This window comes from Pygocentrus nattereri, chromosome 21 (assembly GCF_015220715.1).
Source record: "Pygocentrus nattereri isolate fPygNat1 chromosome 21, fPygNat1.pri, whole genome shotgun sequence".
Lineage (NCBI taxonomy): Eukaryota > Metazoa > Chordata > Actinopteri > Characiformes > Serrasalmidae > Pygocentrus > Pygocentrus nattereri.
This window is the reverse complement of record NC_051231.1, coordinates 8,695,468-8,710,365: the sequence shown is the minus strand read 5'-3', so window position 1 is coordinate 8,710,365 and position 14,898 is coordinate 8,695,468. Positions and strand designations below refer to the sequence as shown.

General features: G+C 43.0%; 1 protein-coding gene across 2 annotated transcripts in view; it reads left to right on the top strand.

The window, feature by feature from the left end:
* The first annotated feature begins 1,135 nt into the window (after window positions 1–1,135).
* Window positions 1,136–14,898, top strand: part of dag1 (dystroglycan 1) — a 35,167-nt gene continuing 21,404 nt past the window's right edge. The window contains exon 1 of one of the 2 annotated variants that reach the window (XM_037532342.1): window positions 1,136–1,611. The gene's annotated coding sequence lies outside the window, so the exon portion shown is untranslated. Of the gene's footprint in view, window positions 1,612–2,902; window positions 3,000–14,898 lie in introns of those variants that run through there. The other variant, XM_037532343.1, reaches the window with a different exon arrangement.

Below are 14,898 nucleotides of genomic sequence, written 5' to 3'. Positions count from 1 at the left end.
CAGCTGGATAAGGTACATAAACATTGTTACAAATATATCAGTTCATGCGGTGCATATATGAAAAGCAAGCTGCCAATTTTGAATGAAATACTTTGGTGATGTCACGTGAGCCAATGCATTTACTTACATAGGGATCATATACATCTATTCGGACAAACTGTGTTCTAGATAAACTTACCATCAGAATTGCTCACAGTGGTGGTGATGGGAACCAGACGTCCACCTCTAACAGCTCCCTCACAGATAGTTAATTATATTCTAGGATTATGGAGATGCTGCCTGCTGTCTGAGACATTGTTTTATAGTAGTTGTGTGATCATGTTTTGAACTGAAACACATTTTAATCAATTTATTTGAATCCATTCGTGGTGCCGGGATACATGAACGGTGATCTTAGGACACAATATTTCCCAAAGAAATTTTTTTTCCCAGATTTATGACTATTTTACTATCATCAACATTATATATAAAACACATGTAGGTTCACTGGTGGGTTTGGATAGTAAATTGCATTGGTGTTGTCATGGCGACCCCTGGTTCCTACCACCACCGCTGTAAAGAAATCTGAGCCGATAAGTTCCTCTACAATTAATCCCTTCACCCCAAACTACTCTGAGGGTATTTGTTTACATCTGGCTGGCTGAGTTCTACAGAAAGTTTGAAAAACCGATGGAATTCGTCTTTAATGGGGACCGTTTGAGCGGCTTTTTTAATAACAGGGCTGCGAATCAGAACAGAGATCATTTGCATATATCTGTCTTAAAGGCACAGTACCAAAAACAGCCTGTTTCATTCTCCGAGATAAACAGAGTTGGAAATGGTCGTGTAGAAATGAACTTAGGTACATAAAAGCCACACGAACTGGGATCTAAAAGGGAAAAATACGAGAAAATACAGATGTGCGCTTTAACATTTATACGTGGACATTAAAGGGGTTCAAATATGACTTTCAAACATTTAAAAATCAACCGATTGGTCGTTTCACTCAAACCCAGCCCGCTCGTTTACAACCTGATCTCAGAACAAACCTGCAAACCTGCACGAGTGCCGGAGTGGGCGGAGTGAGGGAGGAACCCCCGCCTCTTCTCCCCTCAGAGGGGCCGAGTGACTTCACGGTATATTCAAAGCCCAGCTGCCTCGGTTAGCATTAGCCTGCTGGCGGAGGAGCCGAAAAGCTGAGGAATTACTCTGTAAGAAAAGAACTGAGTTTATCAGAATAAGCTCCTGTGCGTTGGCGAGCGGAGGACGCGGCTCTGCTCATGTACAACCACGTCATGTGACTGTCTTGATTTTGAAGCGTTTAGTTTCTTTTTTCTTTTTTTGTCTCCTTTAATTTGGTTTTCTTCGTCACACACGGTCCACGCAGGACTTGTTATCGAGCAGTCAAGCGCTCCCTGACTTTCTGTGAACGGTGGATTTGGTCTCTGGTGGAAAAAGAAAGTGCTGCAGAAAAAAAAGCCAACGGAGTTAAGGAGGTGAAACTGAAGGAAGGCTACCTCAAGAAAACCACGGTGACGGTTACGGCACAGTCGACACGTTTTTCCTCGTCGCTGGATGTTTTATCCCGCAGAGAGGACACGCTGAAGGGATGTTTATCGAGTCTGGGCAACGGTTAGTTCCATTTTTCCCATCTCCTGAAAACGCCGTGAATGTTTTGAGAAGGAAACGTCTTTGACTTGCGTTAGCCCTCCAGATTTACGTTCCACTCTTGGCTCGACTAATCCAGACCGAAGACTCGGTGAAAGTGCTCGGTTTTTCGTAGCTTTAGACGGAGGAGAGAAGACTGAAGGAGAGGAGGGCGAGTTGAGGTTGTTTCGCCTCCCTTCAGTCGGATATACGAGCTGTGTTAGCAGCAGTAACGTTAGTGTCGGACGGGGAGGTGTGAAAGAAAGCGACAGCGGAGTCTTAGCCTGACAGACATCAATATAGAAACTGTTCTAGCTAAAATGTGAGTTCGGACGATGTTTGGGGGGGGGGTGAGGTAAGAAGCCGAGTCACCCCGGGCTTGTGCTTTACTCTGGTGGCCAGCGTGGTGTCTGTTGTCTTTATTTAGCTTTCGAGCCAGCTGTCTCTCCCTCTACTCGATGTTTGTCCGCTAGCGAAGCTAGCTAGCGCCGCAAAGCTCAGCCCAGGTTCACGAACAGAACAGGTGTTAGCACGTTAACGTTAGCTAGCCTGACGAGCCGACGACGCGGTTTTAAAATCGCCCCTTGAAGGCTGTTGCCGTCTGTTGGGTGTTGAACTGTGTCGTTGTAGGGTGCCCACGCTATTCTGCGAGGCTGAATTTGTCGTCTTGTTCGAATGTTTCCGTTCCACCTTAAACGGTGCAGTCTGTATTTTAAGGTGGAACGGAGGACAACTTCTGCTTCGCGTGCTGAAATGAGCTTGTTAGGAGGTGTAATCATGTCTCGTCTATACGTTAACCTAGCTAGCCGTGTGGGCGACCCGGGTTAATCTACGTTAACGTTAATCTGGTCGAGTTATGAGATTTGAAATCAGTGAAAGGGGCTGGAATAGCAACGGCGGCTAACGCATACGCTGCCGAGCTCGGGCAAACGGCGTTAAACGGCTGCTATAAAGTTGAATTTCGCGTCAGGTTTGCTACTTTTCGTCAGCAGTTAGTTCACTAGTTCACTAGCAAGGTTAGTCAGCGTACTGTTAACTAACTTGGACGTCTCCTCGCTGTCCAGACACCTTAATTTTTGACCGTGCGTTGTTTTTCGTCTTTTTTTGTTTCTCTTCTGCTTTGTTGTAACGTTAAAGGCGTTCAAACAAAAAAAGCGCCCGCTTGAGACTTCTACGTTAGCGTTTGCAGCTTGTGTGGTAGCGCCCTTTCCCGTTTTTGGCTTGACATTTAGATATTTTACGGTCGGAGCAGTGGCCTGTGAGACGAGTGTGTCAGTGAGAGGAGGAACAGCATAATCGGGGGCTACTTAGTCCAAACTGCTCGGAGAGCACAGCCTTAACGTCTCTATGTGACAACGGCTCCTGTTCAACTCGTAAGTGGGAGTTAGTGGTCCGTAGCGTTAAGACGAACGGAGCGGCTTGTTTGCTTATTGTTATTATTGTTGTTTTCAGTGTTTATCATGTTTATCACGTCCGGCTCTCCATGGAGACGTTTTTAAACCCCCTTTCTTGTGAGGCGAGGCAGCAGCAGCCTCTTCCGAGCAAACGGGGTGCCCTTAAATCTGCTAGCTAAATGTCACCGCACTGATTTAGTTGTTACTGGCAAGTTGGTGCTTTCAGCGCTGTCCTCTTGTATGAATGGCTTGAATTATTCGCTGTAAACTCGTTAGCCTTCGTGTTTTTTTTTTTTTGTTTTTTTTTTCGTGTGGGAGTGAACAAGCCTTGGGGAAACCGAAGAACGCATCGGGAACAAGTGTTTTAATCAGATAGGCCGACGTTTTTGAGATGCTAATGCAGATCCGGGCGTCTTCAGCTCTTCTTATGTTCCTCGCTTGCTCGGCATTTATTCGGATTACAGAAGTGAAAGTCTGTTTTGAATGTACGAGTGTTGTCTGTCACACGACATCAGTCTGCCGGGCCCAGATGTGTTAATTACAGCAAAAAGAAACTCTTAATAAGATCACCTCTTAATCTTATTTACTGTGGGTGGTTAGTTCAACTCTCACTGATTTCAGATCGAGCGTTTTTCTCCTGTTTCTCAAGTCCTCTGAGAAACAACCGTTGGGTTTTCTAAGTATGATCAAAATATTATACACGTTATGTTAACTGTTTCATGTGTAATACCATGTGTTCGCTTCTAGGACTGGAAGTAAGCCTGATCCTGGCCTGCACTGCGTTTTCAATAGAGATTCTTCCATTGAAAGCAACAAATATTGTCCAGGACTATATCCGTGATTTTAATCTGGGAAGCCGACCCTTTACGCTGTAAAACGTACAACTTTCTGCTGCATCTCAGAAATCTTTCATCAGTTTGTCAGAGTAGAAGGAGATGCTCTTATAAAACGTCCTCCAATTGCTTTTAATAAGCTCTTTTCTTCTAATAGGGGGTTTAGGAGGAAGAATCCAAAAATCTCTGATCCTTCGTTTATACAGTGTTGAAATCTGCTTTGTTTCACTCGAGACCAAGTAAAGCTCTTCAAGACATTTTTCCAGTGTGATGGATACTGTAACTGGAGGAAGAAACCATTGAGAAGAGCAGCGTCTATTGTTTTATGCCTCTGCCTGTAGGCGACATTGGCCTGGCCTGTATGTTACTGTGCAGTGGTTCTGTCTTGGCATGTAGGCTGCTCTATGTTGGCATGCACACAGGCTATTTTCTGCCAACTCCCTCTTCCCCCTCAGGGGAAAAGCTAGAGGAGGTGGGATAAAATTAGAAGACAGGCATAAGTTTCCTAATGTCTTCTTCTTTTCTCCCTCCTGCTCTCAGGTCTATGACGCCACTCCAGATTGTGTTTCACATACTGAACATGCTTTCTCAGTTGCTTAAAATGCCCTGCACAGGTTGTGTTCTTTGGCATGGGCTGCTTTATGCACCAACACCCCAACAAGCTGTTAAAGGTAGTGAATGAGCCTAATTCGCCTCTGGTGTCCTCGGTATAATTACAACGGTGGGTGTGTGGGTGGGGGGTGATGTATTGTGGTCGCTCTTGAGACTGTCGCCTTGCAGGGCTGTTTTGGTGTATTGTACTGTAGTGTATGTATTTAGTGATATTGTTTTTGTCTAGAAAGCCACCGTCTTCTCTCTGTAATTGCATGCTCATTTACGGTTTTCCCTTTTTATTTAAATTAGCTCTGTGATGCATTTGGCATCTTCCACCAAATTATGAATCAACCCAGTTGTGTGAAATGATACCATATAGTATCAGTAAGATTTAACCTGCTGTTAATTTCTTAATTCCCTGACGTTATGTGAGAAATTCAGTGATTCAGCGAAAATTGATATGCATGCACTTTTTTCCCTGTGATGTGTAGCCGCTTTCCATTCAGCTGTGATAGTGACACATCGTTCGACTAGCACACAGCTTAAGGCAATGCAAGGGAATGGATAGGCTGAAGACGATCATTATTTGCAGCTGCATCATCGCACTGTATTTATTATGCCTACAGAGCGGTTTGTAAGAGGCTGTCAGTTTTTTCTTGTTTTGGTCCAGAACTCCACCACATTGGATTTGAACTGAAACACTGGCTGTGAGCTGAAAGTGCAGCTTTAATTAATGGATATTTAGGTCTATATTGGGTGGAGCGTGTATGAAATGCTTGCGATTCCTATATGGACCGCCCGTTTTCAGACGTTAGTACTTAGACAAAATAACAATTTTAAATTCATTTGAGGCTTTTTATTTTTTTTTGGGTTGAAGTTTTATAGTCAGCGCCTACCAGACGTCTGTGGCGTATTGACATCAAATGCTGGATATCTTTCATGGTGATGGCTTTGCCGGGTTGTAATGCAGCCATTTTCTGCGCCTAATTGTTAAGGGGGGTCCTTGCCTTTTAGTTTTGTGCTCAGTAACTGTAATGCTGCTCAGTACAGGCGTAACAATTAAAATACAGTATTGGAAAAATAGAAAAAACACTTGAAATTCAAAACTACACTGTTTAGAAATTAAAGGTTCTGTGCAGGTAAAATTTTCATCAAGGTACAAACAAAGTAAATGTTCCCCCAGATGTACAGCAGTGGTTTTAAGGTCTAATTGTGTACCTTACATAAGTTTTTCCAGGTGAAAATGTATGTATTTGTACTTTTCATAACCAAATGTTTTAAACAGAACAATAAAATGAAAAGCCTGGAGACGAGCCGGGGTGCGTGGAGTCAGTAGAACTTAGAAATGATCATTTCACTGGATTGTGGTACAGTTATGTTCCCTGACTAAAGGTACTGAGATGTACCCTTGAGGGAACCACCCCAGTGACAAGAGGGGTACTGTCCCAGTGACTGTTTAACACCTCTATTTCTGAGAGTGTATAGGTATCCCTAGTATGCGAGAGCTCTTATTTGCCGTCTTTCATAGGAACCAGTCAGTGATCAAACTAGGCATCTGCTTGTGTCCTGACTATTCACAATATAATAGTATAAACAATATCAGATGCTTTGCTTTATAAAGCTTTTTCAGAGCCCAACCAACCAGTGTGTGTGTGTGTGTGTGTGTGTGTGTGTGTGTGTGTGTGTGTGTGTGTGTGTGTGTGTGTGGCAAAATTTTTACACACAAAATATCAAAACCATTCACTGCTCAGTGGGATCAGGTCATGTGACCAAATTTCCCAGGTTGGGCCAATCCACTTTGGGCCTAAAAACCCGTTTGTTGCCTTTAGTAGTAGTTTTGTGGCATTGTCCTGCTGTAATATGAAGTACGCTCCACTGATTGGTGCAGGCAGTTTGTTGGATTTAAGCAGTGAGGTGCTTAGATCCAACAATGCTTCAGGATTTACTCCACTGCTACCGTCAGCGATCACATCAGAAAAGGCCTGTCCAGTTTCACTTCCCATGCCACTGTGTTTCAGATGAAGTGGTTTGCTTTGGATTAGCTTTTTTGTCTTCATTCCATCACTCTGGCCTCCCCTTTTTCTCTTCCTTTTTTTGAGCCTTATCAGCGGTTTTCATTTTGTGGTGAATCTTATGTTCTTGCTGTTGATGTTTTTGAGGTATTCCTTTTAAGTCAGGAGTGATCTTATGTTTGCTCATCCTTTGCTGTGCAGTTATTTGCCATTGCTGAGTTCAGTTATTGCTAAGTTTTCCCGCTTAACGTATCGAACAGATGATTTCAGACGCATATTAGTGATTTGGTGTATTGGCACGTCTAGAATCAACTTCAGCTTTTGTTTTCTTGTGTGTAAAATAATGATGATACTGCAGAGCTGGCAAAACAATAAACTTAATGTTCATTTAGGCTGTTTACACAGCAGGTAAAAGTGGCCCAAATCCAATTTAGTTCTTCATATGTGACACAGACGTGTCATCTTTGTGTCAGTGTAAAGAGCAAAATACGCGTTGAATCTGTCATTTTCAGTTCCGATTTGAGATGCTTTCATATGTGGTACTGAAAACCGATACGTATCCGCAGCAATGCGACTCGGTATGAGCAGACAGACCGGAATTCATGTGACTTTTACGTCAGTCCAACTCTACATTCATCATAATTTTGAGCTGCTGAGACTCAAACATTTAGGCTGATGTTTCTGTACCAAAAAAAATAGAAGAGACTCATCACAGCCGCTCTGTGTTCGAAGAGATTAGGAACGAAGCGGCTGAATGAGGCCGGAGGAGCCCGAGGCTGCAGCGCCAGAGAACAGTTTAAAGAATCCGAGGACACGAACCCAAAGAAGTGGCCATGGCCGAATGACATGCCCTTTTTACGGCGAACTCGAACACACTGTGGGTGATGAGCCCAGCTGTCAACCATTGGAACTTCATAATCACCCCTGTGATGCTGGTAAAGACGAAACTGAAGCTTCAGGAGGGACAGGCGTTCACTGGCCATCATGAATGTTTACCTCTGGACAAGCAAGCAACATGAAGCATTTTTCTTTTGCACATGAGGATCAGTTTATTAGTGTGATCTGTTCAGACTAATGTCACATACAGGTCAGGTTTATAAGACAGTGTGAACAGCCAAACAGAAAAAAATTATTTGGTGAGAGAATCAGGTTTGGGCCAGTTTTACCTGCTGTGTAAACGTAGCATTAGTTGTGGTTCCACACCATATTTCAGGTGCTGAACATTACATGAGTACATTTTATTGTTTTTATTGTACAGTTGCACCAACTTGGAGGCATCCAATGCACCCCCCCCACCCTGTGGCCCCACTTGCTTTTAAAAATAGAAAGAAAAAACAATGGGCCACTGTTTCCTGCAGGTGACATATAAACTAGTTTTGTGATGGCATGCCACATCTGTAAGCCTTCAGTGTAGCATTAACCCACCGAAATTAAGTCCTTCAACTCAGATTATCATTTTGACCTAGAGGCAAGGTCCTCTAAAATTCCATGGCCGGGCAGTATACTTCCGCATGGAGTCATAGCCACCGCCACTTAATGCAGCGTTCTTGTTTTATAATCGAATGTGTAAGCCGGGTTCATGATTGGATTTGAGATTAGACGGCGCGGGTGGGCAAACACAAGTTGCGGTGCGTGGCGGTATCTGCGTGCTCGCAGCATAAGAAGCTCTTTCTTCACGCACACAGCTCTTGTTTATTTTCCTGTGAGCAGCTCCAGCCTTTTGAGGCACTGTCTGCTGCAGCACAGCAGTGTGCAGTAGTTCACACTTCAATTGCAGCCTAACCTAGATTTCTGTAGTAGTGCTTGTAAATAACCCGAGGTTCTGTTTTATGGGAAAGGGAGGAGGGGCAGAAGCATCTCATCCTATATACTGTATGGTCGCATAATAGCTGCATCATCTGCAGGCTTTGAATGGGTTAAGTGTGTATTTTGACAAAAGGATGCATATGTTGGGGGAACTGGGTATATAATAATATGCTGATCTACTTCATTACTAAATGCAGTGATTTTACCAGTTGTTTTTTGAAGGATACAGAAGGTACACAACGGAAACTCCACAACAAGGAATAAAGTAAGAAAGGAAAAACAAACATTTTAGCACCGTGGAATTTCTTTGAGATGATAATGGTAGGAACCATATGTCTGAAGGGTTTAATGCCTCTCAAAGCTAACCATCAATTTTTTTCATTTTTTTAATGTGGTATTTTCCCGCCCCCCCCCCCATTCCTGGTGAGGGAGGCATATACATGGCATAGTATGACAAAATAGTCCCCAAAGAAAACTTTTTTTTTTTTAAAGATTTTCCACTGTTTTACCATAATTATTACACTTAAAAACGGAAGGCAATTTATAGTGTCACTGGTAGTTTTGAATGGTAAATAAAATGGCAATATTTGCATTGTAGATATGTTGACCCCTGGTTCCCATCACCATCTTTGTAGGAAAGGAAATCTGGATCTATGATTTTTCTCTACAGTTAATCAGTTCACATCGGAACTTTCTGAATGCCTTGGTTTACATGTCAGTGATTTATACAGACATTTTGATCATTTCCCTTTAAATTCACACTTTAAACCATCAGCTAGCAAATTATCAGAGTAGTTTAGGATTTTGTCTCTTAGTTAAAGGTGTAATAGTCTGAGAAATGGCACAGATTGTCAGTGTCCATTCCAGGCAAAGGAAGCGTGTATTGAAGAGACAGATGCTTGCAAACAGTGAAAGAAGGACAGGCCAAGATTGCTAAAATCATTTAATAAAGAACTAATATTGTACCAAAGAACTCGTAGTGCATCCTGTAGACTGCCTGACCAAGATTGAAGTCAAAACGCATATGATTTTCTTCCTTTTGCACGGCCACTGTGTGTAGCCTGGTATGGACAAACTGCTCTTAGTCTGTTGCTTTGGATCAAACATAGCTTTGTGTTTAAGTTTGCGACGTTTGTTTGTTCTGTCATGAATTGGTTCAGCCGCCCACCTTCTGAGAAATCCTATCCTAATTATCCACTCTGTGCTGGAATACCCAGGCCTGTAATGGGCAAAAATTAGCTGTGTAATTGGTTAAACCGAACCAGTGTTAGTAGTGACAGCTGTACTGTTGGCCTTGGATCGGGAGAGAAAGAACTACAAACTCCTACCCTAAGACTTTGTGCAGCGTCAGAAGCTATTCTGCTTTTGTCCGAACCTGAGCTTTGACATTTTGAAAGAAAAACAGCTGTGAGTAGACATATGACCTTGCTGTTTCGCCTCCATGAAGCATTCCCGCAATGCTGTGATAAAACCGCCTTTCAGCAGCTAGAATGCCAGGCTCGGTGTAGGAAAGATCGCCTTGGTCTCACCCACTGGATTTTTCTCTCTGTCCTGAACTGAATGTTTATTTCTATAGCGTCAGTGGAAATGGACTAAATATTGGTAGAGTCTAGAGAAGGTCTTATTCACTGGCTCTCTGCAGTAGGTTTATTGTACCTCCTGTATATTAGCGATATGCAGTAAACTGTGGAAGGCCTAATGCAACCAACTGATTTACTGGCTTTTTCCTCCCTAGCCCCTCATATCTAGAAATGGCTGTTTACTCTACAGTGGTCCGGCTTCAGTTAGGCTGCTCTGATTTGAGACCACCACTGTGGACAGTGCCAATTAATGTTTGTCTGAACCAGTTTGTGTTCCGCAGCCTCATGAATGAAGGAGGTTTACCCCTCCCTCTCCTTTTTACCTACCCCCCCTCACCCCCAGCTCAACCAGGTTGAGGTGCTCTTTGACCTCCCTGCAAATTGCCCAGGTTTTCCTGAAGTGAGAGAGTGTCTGTTGTGATCTATCTGGAGTGCACTGGAGAAGGGTAATTGTTGAGTTGCCTACGCTGAGCTCAGTGAACCGATAAACCCCAAAGCCTTCACTGCTGCTGCCCCCCATACTCGGAGAGTGAAAGAAAAGGACCACCTGCAATTACTTAACAGATTAGGCTAGTGAACAGCAGGGGAAAGTGAGGGTGGTCATTCAGGGGAATGTCATTTGGATTCAGAGCTGCCCATTCATACCCACCTGTTCTCTCACAAAAGAAGTAGTCATATGAATGGCTTGTGGTTTCATGTGGGCTCCTTTTGTAATTACCTTATAGGAAATAATTTGCAGAATGCTTGGATTAATTGATAACCTATTAACCTAAAGAGTAGGTTTCCTTTTTTTAAACCACGTTTGAATGCAAATATGGGGTTTACAGAGCTGTCTGGATTTTGTCTTAAATACATTTGCCCTAAAGATTAGGCTACCAGCCTGTTAATCATCAGTTTTCTGAAGGGCAGGTGATGTAAATGATTTGGGAAGTCACGTCCTGACAAAGAAAGAAAAACATTAAGAACGCTAAGCCCTGCTAAACAGATTCTAAAGGTCTTCTTATCTGTACAGATAAAGAAAATAACAGTCTAGACTGTTGTCCCTTTGCAAACTCCTTGACCTGATTGCACCTCAATATCCTTTGAGCTCTGTGTCCTTGACACTGATCTGTGTTTGAATTTCATTTCAGACGTAAATGTAGTTCAGCGCCCTGTGAGACATTCTTCCGATTGTCTTTGGTTTCATAGAAGATTATCTGAGGGGGGGAAAAAAAATAACGAGTATCCTTAATGTTGAAATCCTGCTTTTGAAGTTGCACTGCAAAATGCAAATCTCTTAGAAACATGACTTTAATGTGTTCTGTGCAGGCCTAGGTCTCCTGGTGTAGTATTTTATTGGCAATTAAACTTAACAATTCAGATTGAGAAGTGAACAGGACGTTTGGGTTTAAAATTCAGAGCATGTAACTAGCCTATGCATTGGCCACTCCTGGTGAATGCGAAAGCCGTCAGTTAAATTTTGTGTGTGGCACTGCTATGCAGAGACGTTCCTCTCAGACAAACGCTCATGCGTTTATACAAGGAATTATTCAGAGTGCTCATGGAGGCTTTTACTACCAAGCGCCTTCTGACTCTGAACAGAGGGACCCGCGCTCTTAATGACTACCTCAAGAAAATGTAGATTACCCACAGGAATTGCCCTGCTCAGTTGTCATGTCTGAGTTGTTGTGTGTAAAACAGAGTTAAAGTAAATTTTCTTGATCCTGTCTTTCTGATAATTATGGTGAGCCCTTTTTTAGCCATTAATCTGGATCACTGGGTACAGATACAGGACATTCTCGTGACCTTTCATCAGCGTACCTCAGCAGACAAATGGCTGATCGTGCTTGCTTCAGCCTTAGGCTTCCTTGGACTAATTATGAATGAAAGTGGGAACTGGGAGTGCTCATAAAGTCGAAGAACTTGTATTGTTTCCAGGCTGATGCAGCTCACTGTGCTCTGGGAGACGGGGAGAACCGAGTGGCGTTATTAGCCTAGAAGAAGTAATCATTAGATAGGGCTCATCTACCCTGGCAACCCTCAAAATGTTAAACAACCTTGACATGGAAATCTTTCCGGCTAGAGAGCACACCAGCCATTCACACAGCCTGTCGGAGACACGATGCTGGCTACAGATAAGGCCTGTTGTTGAGAGAGCGAGGGAGAGAGAGAGCGAGAGAGAGAGCGAGCGCGCGAGAGAGAGAGAGAGAGAGCGCGAGAGAGCGAGGGAGAGAGAGCGAGAGAGAGAGAGCGCGAGAGAGAGAGAGCGCGAGGGAGAGAGGGAGAGGGAGAGAGAGAGGGAGAGAGAGAGGGAGAGAGAGAGGGAGAGAGAGAGGGAGAGAGAGAGGGAGAGGGAGAGAGAGAGCGAGGGAGAGCGGGAGAGGGAGAGCGGGAGAGGGAGAGCGAGAGAGGGAGAGCGAGAGAAGGTGGTGGTAGACCAGGTTATGTGTTTGACGCCAGCAAACAATGAAATCTTCCACCTGGCCCTCAGCTCTGAGAGCACTGACCCAGTAAATACGGCAGGGCTGCGCTGGAGACGAGGGAACCGGAGAGCATGGCTGTGCTACTTCTCACAGTTAAACACCAACGCCTGGTTTTCACGCTGACCAGTGGCTTTGCATCTGAACGGGGGGCATTGTTACTGCTGTTGGAGGTCTTTTAAGCTCCTCGGTTCATCCCAGCTCACTGCCCACATTCGTTTATGCAGTTGCAAATCTCTGATTCACAAAAGCTGCAATTCTTCGTTGTGAATTCGTCGTGAAATTACACAAAAAATCATCTTTGTGTTCAGAATTGTTCAAGAAAATATGAATTTCATTCCAAAATGCTGTATTTCCATAACATTTTGGATATAATGAGTTTTCAAAAGAATAACAGTGGATGTATGATGAATCTCTAATAATCTCTTTTTTTTTTGGATGAAAACTTTTTGTATACAGAATACACAAATGAGACTTTATAAACTACTTACACTGCAGGGGCATACAGACAATGAAAACAAACGGATTCTTTGAGACTATTTTATAAATTGTATTTTATTTTTTTATTTTGGTCCAGAAATGAGTTCAAACTATACCAACATTATAATCGATTGCACCGTTCCAAAATTGGTGCGTCATGGTGGATCAGTGCATTTTTCCGTCTTTATTTACTCACAGACAAACCACAGCGTTGTCTAAGTCTTTTAAGGACTACGAGACCGGCAAGTACCAGAGTGTGTGAAATTGAGTAAAGGCTTCACCTCTAACATTGAGGTGCATTACAGGAACATGTTGTGGTTTGTCATCGAGAGGTAGTGCTAGATGTACATGTCTGTGTAACAATGAGAAGACACCGCCGCTTTGGTTGAGGGATTTAAGCTGGGTGCGCACTGCAGGATGGCTCTTCCGATTTTATGCCCGATTTCCCTCTCTTGACAAATCTTCAGGATCGGGCTGAAAATCTGTTCTCGAAGGCTCAATCGGGGCTGACGGCGGGAGCAGATTATCTTCTAGCATGAGACCTTTTACGAGTCAGTCCTAAACTTGTCTGGCAACTTAAGACAGGCATTCTGATTTAGTTTGATTTTGATTTTTATGTCCGTGTCAGCTGAGGTGGTGTAGCGCGAGATAGTGAGAGACACTTTCGGAGATCATCTCTGCCCACCTGTGTGGTGCAAGGTAGCCTCTGGTGATCCATCTCGGATTATTTTAAAGGGCCTAAAAACTATTTCCACTTATAACGTGTGGATTCATTCAGCAGTTATTTACGTGATCATTTACCAGCGTCTTTTTATCCTTTTGAATATAACATGCTGAGTTTGTGACTCTTAAGTGTGTGTGTGTGTGTGTGTGTGTATGTATGTGTGTGTATATATATATATATATATATATATATATATATATATATATATATATATATATATATATATATATATATATAAATATAAATTTTAAAAAGCCTTTGTTCTTACTGGCTGTCCTCTGTTGTGCCTCATTCAGAAAGCAGTCCATGCTGAAGCGCTCCTTATAACTTCATTGTGAAATGTGCAAAAGGAGTTAATTAAAACAAATTCTTTGCAGCTGGGCTTCCTTTATATTGATTTTATAGACTAGAATGGTATTTCAAGTTTTGTGAAATGTAGTTTTCTGTGATACGTACCCTAGATTAGCTCATTGTTTCATCATTCTGAAATGCGAATGATGTTTGGGTGGCTTGCATAAACTGTGGAGCATGTATTCCAGAGAAGGGCGGAAAAAAGGTGTGGTGGGTTTCAGGCTTCAAGCAAGTGTCCAATGATTCTTGGCATTGCAAAAAGCTTTCATGGAAGCTGCATTTGTCCACAGTGTAACTGGTGAATGATGTATGATGGCAAACAACATGCAGTCTTATCAGTGATGCATACTTATACCAGCAAATGTGGATCCACATCACTGTCCCATTGTAAGCTACAATTTGTCAGCTATTTGCCATGTAGGAGCTCTGTAATTTGCCTCTGCTTTCAAGTCTGGAGTGGAAACCTGTGGTTTTAGCATAGTACTATACACTTCGAGCAGTAGGAGCGTTTCTGTTTTGGAATCACCTGGAGCTCACTTGCACAAAGGGAACTGGAATTTTCCTCCTGAATGGCCACAACGTTTCAATGTAGAATTGGACCATCTTTAACATCTGGAAGTATTTTTCATTCGGTGTTTGATTTAATGAGACATATTTCCCTTCCAGCACGCATGAACCCCGCCTGTATTGTCGTCGCAGTGTCTTAGAGACCGTAATAACTTCTAGCGTCTGTATCCTTGAGGGTGTTTTCTAATCAGCTTTGTGTTAGGCCACAGGCTTCCTCTCCTCTAACAGGTGGCTTTATTGTCTTTTATTGTCTAAACTTAACACCTTACACAGTGTAGCCTAAGTTTACGCCATGTAACGAGTTTGTTGATGTCTGCTGTGCGTGTTTGAATTGTTTATTGACTCAGGTCTTTGGTTCAAGATGGGCTCAACAGATGTGTTTCTGTTTAACAAGTTAACGTGTGCTTTGTAATTTTTACCTCCATGGAGCCATCTGGTTCTCAGCAAGGATGGTTTGGGAGGAGGCGACTAG